Source organism: Gorilla gorilla, chromosome 7 (assembly GCF_029281585.2).
Source record: "Gorilla gorilla gorilla isolate KB3781 chromosome 7, NHGRI_mGorGor1-v2.1_pri, whole genome shotgun sequence".
NCBI classification, from domain to species: Eukaryota; Metazoa; Chordata; class Mammalia; order Primates; family Hominidae; genus Gorilla; species Gorilla gorilla.
The window spans coordinates 114,374,756-114,383,995 of record NC_073231.2 but is presented as its reverse complement, the minus strand read 5'-3'; the positions used below and the strand labels follow the sequence as shown (position 1 = coordinate 114,383,995).

At 36.0% G+C, this 9,240-nt stretch overlaps 1 pseudogene; it reads right to left on the bottom strand.

The window, feature by feature from the left end:
* Positions 1-1,975: 1,975 nt before the first annotated feature.
* LOC101148820 (dnaJ homolog subfamily B member 6-like) lies at positions 1,976-2,467 on the bottom strand (annotated as a pseudogene).
* Positions 2,468-9,240: the final 6,773 nt, after the last annotated feature.

The following is a 9,240-nucleotide window of genomic DNA, read 5'->3' as shown; positions in this document are numbered from 1 at the left end:
CTTGCACAATATTCAAAATGACTTTAAGTAAATATTTGGTTTCATTTGCTCCATTCTTTTTTTTTCTTCCACTCAGGAAAGAATGCACCAAACACATTCACGTCAATTTTCTTTCTTTTTTATTTTTTTAAGCAAATCACAAAGACCCAGCTTACCAGCTTTCCTTTTTTGTTTTGTTTTGTTTTGTTTTGTTTGAGACAGAGTCCCACTCTCTCCCCAAGGCTGTAGGGCAGTGGCGTGATCTTGGCTCACTGAAACATCCACCTCCCAGGTTCAAGCAATTATCCAGCCTCAGCCTCCTGAGTAGCTAGAACTACAGGCACACACCACCATGCCCAGCTAATTTTTTAAATTTTTAGTAGAGACGGGGTTTCACCATATTGGCCAGGCTGGTCTTGAACTCCTGACCTCAGGTGATCCGCCCGCCTCAGCCTCCCAGAGTGCTGGGATTACAGGCGTGAGCCACCGTGCCTGGCCACAGCTATACTTTTTTAAACCTAAGCTTAACATTACATATTCAAACAATTGTCAAAACTTACCAAGTTGCCAGCATTCATGCACAACTGGAAAACATTCTTAATTTATATTAAACCAGAAATGTATTACCATTATTGCATTAATATCTTTCACTACTAAATACTGAAAAAAAAATTGAAGTTATTTCTGTACAACAGGAGTCCCCAACCCTCAGGCCACTGACCTGTAGCAGTCTGTGGCCTGCAGTAACTGGGTCACACAGCAGGAGGTGAGCAGTGGGCAAGCCAGCAAAGCATCATCTGTATTTACAGCCACTCCCCATTGCTGGCAATATCTCCTGAGTTCCATCTCCTGTCAGATCAGTGCAGTATTAGATTCTCATAGGAACGTGGACCCTACTGTGAACTGCACATGTGAGGGATCTAGGCATCATACTTCTTAAGAGAATCTAATGCCTGATGATCTGTCACTGTCTCCCATCACTCCCAGATGGGACTTCAGGAACACAAGCTCAGGGCTCCCCCTGATTCTACATTAAGATGAGTTGTATAATTATTTCATTATATATTACAGTGTAACAATAATAATAATAGAAATAAAGTGCACAATAAATGTAATGTGCTTGAATCATCCCAAAACCATCCCCAACCCCCACCCCAACCGTGGAGAAATTGTCTTCCATGAAACCGGCCCCTGGTGCCAGAAAGGTTGAAGCCTGTTGCTGTAGAAGATTCATCCTGTCAATGTTAACTTCACAGCAGGACAATACTAGGAGGCTCACATTTCAGATACAACGGGAAAGCAAATCCATGCTGGTGTTAGTATGCAATCTCATCCTACTACAAAATGGTAAAGTCTCACCTTGGAGTACGTTTAATAAAACGGCAAAGTGCACACAGAGATTTCAACAATTTTAAAGACAAAAAAAGGTCCCAACAATAAACTCAAAAGTCTATGACAAATAGGGGCTCTGTTGAGCTGTTTGTAAATACTTTAGATTAGGTACAATTATACTGAAAGTAGTGTTTGTTTGAAATCTTTAAAAAAAAGTTCCTGTTGGCCTGGTGCGGGGCTCACGCCTGTAAAGCATTTTGGGAGGCCGAGTTGGGCAGATCACGAGGTCAGGCGATCAAGACCATCCTAGCTAACATGGCGAAACCGTGTCTCTGCTAAAAATACGAAAAAAATTAGCTGGGCTTGGTGGCATGCACCTGTAGTCTCACCTACTTGGGAGGCTGAGGCAGGAGAATCACTTGAACCCAGGAGGCAGAGGTTGCAGTGAGCCGAGATCACACCACTGCACTCCAGCCTGGGCAACAGAGAGAGACTTTGTCTCAAAAAAAAAAACAAAAAAACAGCTCCTGTTAATCCTCAAATGGCACTTGTTATTATTTAACATTTCTGTTAAATGCATGCATTGAATTACTTGTTACCCAAGCCAGAAGCTGCTTCTTACCATTTATCGTTTAGGACTTTAACTAGCCATCTTTTTCAACATCTATTCCTTCTTGACCATCCTCGACAATCCTCTTTGTAGTAATTTTTCTGCCAACGATTTTAGTAGAAGTTGATAGAGATTTAAAGTTACCCATCCCAGTACCACCAAATGAGGTGGAGGAGAATGAAGTGAGACCCCTATGACCTGAATGAAGTAAATCCAAAGAAGTCAAAAACTTCCACCAAAAACTTCCCTGAAGACATCATCTGGGTTACAGAATGTGAAGCCAAACTCACGGAACTGTCAAAATGACTTCCACCTCGTCTCTACCAACTAATCTTTCTTTGCCATATTTTTCACAGATGTCCGCTTTTTAGCATCTGACAGCACTTCATAGGCCTTGGCTACTTGTTTGAATTTTCTCTCTGCTTCTTCTTTATTCTCAGGATTTTTATCTGGGTGTTACTTCATTGCCAGTTTTCGATATGCCTTTCTAATATCCTCAGTTGAGGCATGTCTCTGCACGCCCAGAACTTCATAGTAATCCACCATGTTTTAACAGATTGTTGGAACAGGTCCCAGGACAGAGGCGACTGGCAGTGAGATACAGGGGAGGCGAAGTGGTGGCCCAGGTCTCCTCTAGGCTCCAGCACCGCTGTGCTGGTGGCAGCGGCCTGCTCCACTCTTTAAAAACAAAATCCAACTGACAAAATAACATCACTAAAATTTCATTAAATAAAAAATCACTAACATCAAATATAATCAAATAAAAACATAACTATTCCTCTAGCATAGCTACCTACAAATGCAGTAGGGTTTCCTAATTAAAACCGAAAAGAAAATAAACTCACCAAATCCCACCGGAATTCATTGAATGCGGCTAAAAAGTTTTTAAATATAAAACAGTGAGCTTGCTTTGTGAATAAGTCTGTGCATTCTTTTACTTGTTTATTTAAATTATAACTGCTGTGTTTAAATATTACAAAGAAAATAAATATATCCTTTATTGAAAGAAGTGGAAACAATAATTTTAAATGACTTAATCAGCTCTACCAATCCATTCAGCTACTGCTTTTTAGTCTGTACTAGCAGGAAACCATGACTTCCTGAATTTGGAAATGATGCATAGCCCCCAATAAACTTACACAATGACGTTGCCCATTTTTTCTTCCAAACATAACAGCAACTGATCTTTATTCATTTTGTCTAAAGTAAAAATTTGCATATCATCTCAATTTTTTAAGCGATTTCTAGTAATATTTGAAGAGTATTCCAGGTATATCTTAGCAGGCAGGTGAGGAAGGCAGACCTACTGGTTTTATTTTCATGAGAATTTCAGGGGACTGATGGTAAGAGAAACATGCCTGGGCCTCTTGGGATTGAGGAGTGGCCCAGAAATCTGGGGATAATGACTCCTGCTTAGCTTCACAGGCATTATACTGTTTGAAGAGAAACTCATTCGAAGGGAAGAAGAGTCAAGACATTACATTGGGCTGGGCATGGTAGCTCACACCCTTAATCCCAGTACTTTGGAAGGTCAAGGCAGGAGGATCACTTGAGGTCAGGAGTTCGAGACTAGCCTGGCCAACATGGCAAAAATCCATCTCTACTAAAAATACAAAAAAAAAAAAAAAAATCAGCCGGGAGTAGTGGCACACTCCTGTCTCAGCTACTCACGAGGCTGAGGCAGGAGAATTGCTTGAACTCGGGAGGCAGTACAGCCTGAGCAACAAAGCGAGACTCAAAAAAAAAAAAAAAAAAAAAAAAAAGGACATTACCTTGGTCCATTAGCTAAGTTCAGTGTTTATTTATAAAGGTAAATGGTTTTTAGTACAGTATAATGTGGTATCATTAAAATTGTAAGTCCAAGCTGCACAAAGAATGTGCGCCAAGGAAGGAGGAGAAGGTACAGCAATTACAATATTTATCAAATGGAAAAGCACATTACTAGAAGTGCTGTGGACCACTTAGAACACACTGTGACTATAGCAAAGAAGTTATATTCTGAGGAAAAAGTGAGTAATTTCTGCCCTACTGCTTCCCTTCACCCAACCGTTACCACCAATAGCGAGCCATGGTTTCTAACATTTCACAAGTGAGTTGACTCATTCTTCAAGTAACGTGTTATACAAATAAAAGACCAATGAAGGGAAGCTCCTGTATTGGTTTTTTAGATAGCTGGTGAAACGTTAGTTCTGGATGTGTGAAAAGGGTGTTTCTGGAAGAGATTAACATTTGAATCAGTAGACGAAGTAAAGAAGATCTGCTCTCCTTAATGTGGGCAGGCATCATCCAATCCTTGGAAGGCCTAGATAGAACAAAAAGATGGAGGAAGGGTGAATTCTCTCTCTCTTCTTAAGCTGGAGCATTCATCCCCCTTCCTTAGACGTTGGAACTCCTGGTTCGCAAGACTTCAGATTCCAGGACTTACACCACTCCCCAACACTGAGTTCTTAGGCCTTTGGACGCAGACTGAATTATACCACCAGTTTTCCTGGTTGCCCAGCTTGCAGACAGCGTTATCATTAGACTTTTGGGCCTCTATGATTGCATGAGCCAATTCCCATAATAAAAATATATGTGTATTATGGGATATATAGGATACACACACACACACACACATATCCTGTTGGTTCTGTTTCTCTGGGGAACCCTGACTAATACAGCCTATCACAACAGTGTAGTTATAAATGTATGGAGTACAAGTGTGATTTTGTTACATGCATAGATAGTGCACCAGTAAAATAAGATTTAGAGTACCCATCACCCAAATAACATACATTGTACCTATTTGGTAATTTTTTATCATCCATTTCACTCTTCCACCTTTCTGAGTGTCCATGTTCCATCATTCCACACTCTATGTTCATGTATCACAACAGTTTAAAGCTAAATTGGGAGCAGTAAGACTGGTCAAGATTGATTGGATTTGGGATATATTTTACAGATAGAATTGACAGAATTTGATGATAGATTGGGAATTCATAGAATGCAGGAAGTACTATCAGATGAGTAGATTTCTACGAGGAGACTAGAGGACAAGAATTTAGGAGTCAGCTAATTGCACATCCTATGTTTTAGAAGTTCAAATTAATATGTATATAGAGCGCATATATATATATATGCACATTATATATAGTTTTTTACATTTACTCATATTAAATTACCATATTTGTATATCAAAAAATGGTTGTCAAAAGTTTTATATGCTTAAACCAAATAAAAATAAATTCAAGAGTAATAAGCATATAAATGTTATTTAAAACCATAGCACTTAATCAGATTGTGTATCATGCTGGAGTAAATGGAGAAGAAGAGACTGAGCCCTGGGACACTTCAACCTTTACAGATCAGGAAGATAAAAAGGAAGCAGAAAAAGGGAACTAAGAAGAAGTAATGTCTGAGAAAAATTAGAAAATTTTGTCTTAGAAGACAATTGGAGGAAGTATTCCAAGGAGGAGGAATGAATCACATTTGACGAAAGCTTTTAATAGGTTAAGTAACCTGAAGACTCAGAAATGACCATACAAATGAAACCAATTAGCTTTACAAAAGGCAATTCATTCATAATGTTGGAAAAAAAAGAAACATGTGTGCTCTAAAAAATAATTCATTACTAACAATGTCAATTGGTAATTGGCGTATGATTTCTCAAAGTTTAGGCTTCCTTTTTTTTACAGTTTAGATATAGTATATTTCCCCACCACCGTAATAGGTTTAAATAAGTATCTTTGCAAGTTAAGTCTATTGCTTAAATAATGCAGAAATATAAAATAAAATTTTTTTTTATTTTTATTTTTTGAGACAGAGTCTCTCTCTATCACCCAGGCTAGAGTGCAGAGGCTCGACCTCAGCTCACTGCAAGCTCTACCTCCCAGGTTCACGCCATTCTCCTGCCTCAGCCTCCCAAGTGGTTGGGACCACAGGCACCCACCACCACACCTGGCTAATTTTTTGTATTTTTTTAGTAGAGGCGGGGTTTCACCGTGTTAGCCAGGATGGTCTCGATCTCCTGACCTCATGATCTGCCTGCCTCGGCCTCCCAAAGTGCTGGGATTACAGGCGTGAACCACCGCGCCCGGCCCAGAAATATAAAATCTTAAGTCAGCAGATGGATTAGACTTCAAGCACCCAGAAGCATGTTCTGCTGGGAAATATCTGTACCCAGGAAATTAATCTTTACCCAGTCTCAGAATAAGTGCTCAAAAGAAAAGTATTGAAGCTTTTGTACCAGTCACTTGGAACCTGTTGTGAAGAGATATATTGGCAGAATTATGCACAAGTGGTCAGGTAAGCAGATTTTTTAAAAGAGAAAAAGAAGAAGGAAAATGCCAAAATTGATATGCCCAGCAAAATTTTCATTCTATGAAGTGATATGATGTATGGTTTCCTACTTTGTGTAACTGAATCTGTAAATTTCTATATCTTTTATCATAACAAAAAATGCCTTCACCCTCACACACATGCAAAGAAGAACATTACGTCCTAGGACAAAGAATCAGAGATTTAAAAAAAAAAAGATCATAAATATATACGCACCTAACAATATAGTCTCAAAATATAGAAAATAATAATTTTAAAATGACAGAAAAATTTGTAGCTGGAAATTTTAATCCTGTTCTCTCAGAAATTAATAGTTTAAAGCAACCAAAAATAAATAAATACATAAAAAATTTGAATAACATAATCAATTATTTTGAATTAATAGCTATATAGAGACATTTACACCCAACAACAAAAAAAAGAGAGAATGTATATTTAGCACATATGAAGCATTTGTAAAAACTAACTAGTACTAGAACAACTATGACACGACAAATACCAAGTAATTAATAGCATAAAGGTAACTTCTCTAACAATAATATGATAAAATTAAAAATTTATTATAATCAAATAGCTTTAAAAATCAAATATATATGGAATATGAAAATACACAACTAAGTACTCTTGGGACAAAGAAGCAATAATGTAGAAATTATAATATACTTCAAACTGAATGACAATGAAAACACTACCTACCAAATGTTGCATCACAGCTTATGTTAAAAGAGTATTTAGAGTTTTAAATCTACTTAAAAATAAGAAAGCTATAAAATAACTGAGTCAAAGACAGAGCCAGAAAACAATTACATAAAGCTTATTTTAAATAGTTAACAAAACTAAGTGCTAATTCTTTGAATAGACTAATAAAACAGAAAAGGCCCTAGTAATACTACTTTTAAAAACATGGAAAAAATTACTAGCAATAAGTTATAGATGTAATAGAGAGTTTTAAAATAATAAAATATTATTAAAACTATATGTCAAGACATTTGAAAACCTAGCATAAATGGATATATTTCTGGGGAAAATATAATATGCCAAAATAAACCCAGAAGAAATATAATACTTGACTAGATGAATCATCATTAAAGAACTGCATATGTGAATCCTCCAAAAATGACCAAACCTTGGTCCAGCATGGTTTTGCTGTTGAGTGCTACCAAACTATAAAGAAGAGATAATCCCTTTTCACATACAAGTTGTTCCAGAATAATAGAAGAAAAGGGTAAGCAGCTCAACTTATTTTGTAAAGCTAGTGTAACCTGAAATCCAAAAATAGATGAACAATAGAAGAATAGAAAATTATGAATATTTTTAAACATGCACAAATCTGTATATAAATTATCAGATAACTGTTATCTACTTGTAAAAAAATAATATATCATGATTTAGTATAGTATAGTCAAACAATCCAAGATTGTTCAATATTAGCAAACTTAATGAAATTCACAGCATTAATAAACTAAAAGGAAAAATCATAAAGTCATCTCAATAGATGAAGAAAATAATATTTGATAAATGTCAATACATATTCATGAATAAATTCTCAGAAAACTAAGTGAAAGGAATTTCCTTGACTTGATAAATCTATCTACTAAAAACCCAGGGTTAACTACATTATCTTTTAAGAACTAGAACAAAATAAAAATTTCCATCATCTCTGATAATACACATCTTAATGCAGGAAGAAAGAGAAGTATGGATTATGATGATTGCAAGGTGCAAGACATGTCAAGATGATATAGTAATGTACAGGAAAAAAACTGAAACAAGCCATTGAAACTAATAAGAGTTAATCAAATTTATAAATATACTACCATATTACAGAAATCAAATAACTATAAGATGAGGGTAAATGAATAAAAAGTGGACAAGGTATTGGTGATATGGAATTGTTCAAGCACTTTTAACTATCAAAAAAGAAGAACTGAATAAACATACCACATTTAAATTTAATACAATACCAAGGTTTTTTTAAAAGTCCGTAGAAATTTTTAGGGGAACTTTGAAAACATTTTTAAGTTTATATGGAGGAATAAAATATCCAAATAGCTGTGACTCAATATCAAGTATTGAGACAAATTAGAAAGACAGAACAATAAAAGAGTAGAACTGGTTTGAAACAGACAAAAAGAAAAACTAATGGGGCAAAATAAATAGTCCAGAAATAAGACTATGTATTGATTATCTTTATATAGAATGTAAAGCAGAAATTCAACTTTTTCCTCACTATATAGAGTGTTATAATATATTTCTCCAAAACATCTACAAAACAACTTGGACTTTTCTCACAAATTCACATTATGAGAATTTACTGGAATCCCTGATGGAGACGTATTGCAAAAATAAAAGATTTTCATGCCTACACCCAACTCAATATACTGGTTTCACTGGTTACAATGAAGTCTAGGAATATCTTAAATCCAGTGGTTTCGCTAACAGCACAGTGAAGCTAAGGATTCCCAAAGTTCAAACCAATATGCCTCTGAAAAGAACAATACAATATTTATAAGAAAATTTAAATAGAAACATGATGAGGAAAAAGAAGTAACTGACTTGAGGCTGTCAATATTAGTGAAGTGATCTTCCAAAATATTTTACAGAGGCAAAATAGTTTCTCCAACATTATAGGGACTACTGGAGTTCCTGATGGAGTTGTTCTTTCATGATTAAGTAGTATGGGCTTTTTGAGAAGGAACATATTTTTTCTTACCTTTCCTGCTAAATACAAAGAAAAACCTTTGACATTATGTAGAACAAACATACAAGATTCTGAAAGGTGGAGAGAAGATGGTAAGTCAGCCAGGAGCATTAAGACCCAAGGAACAATATGGTAGTGACTATCCTGGGTTTTTGTTTTGCCTCATTTATCCCAGGCTTTGAGCTGAAGAAGCTGGCAACCTCAAAAGACAATAACCACAGACAAAAACCAACAAAACAAAACAGTCTCCTGCTAAAGAACAGTCTCTAGCCAAAGAATAAGAAAATGGCAGTTTAGTAAG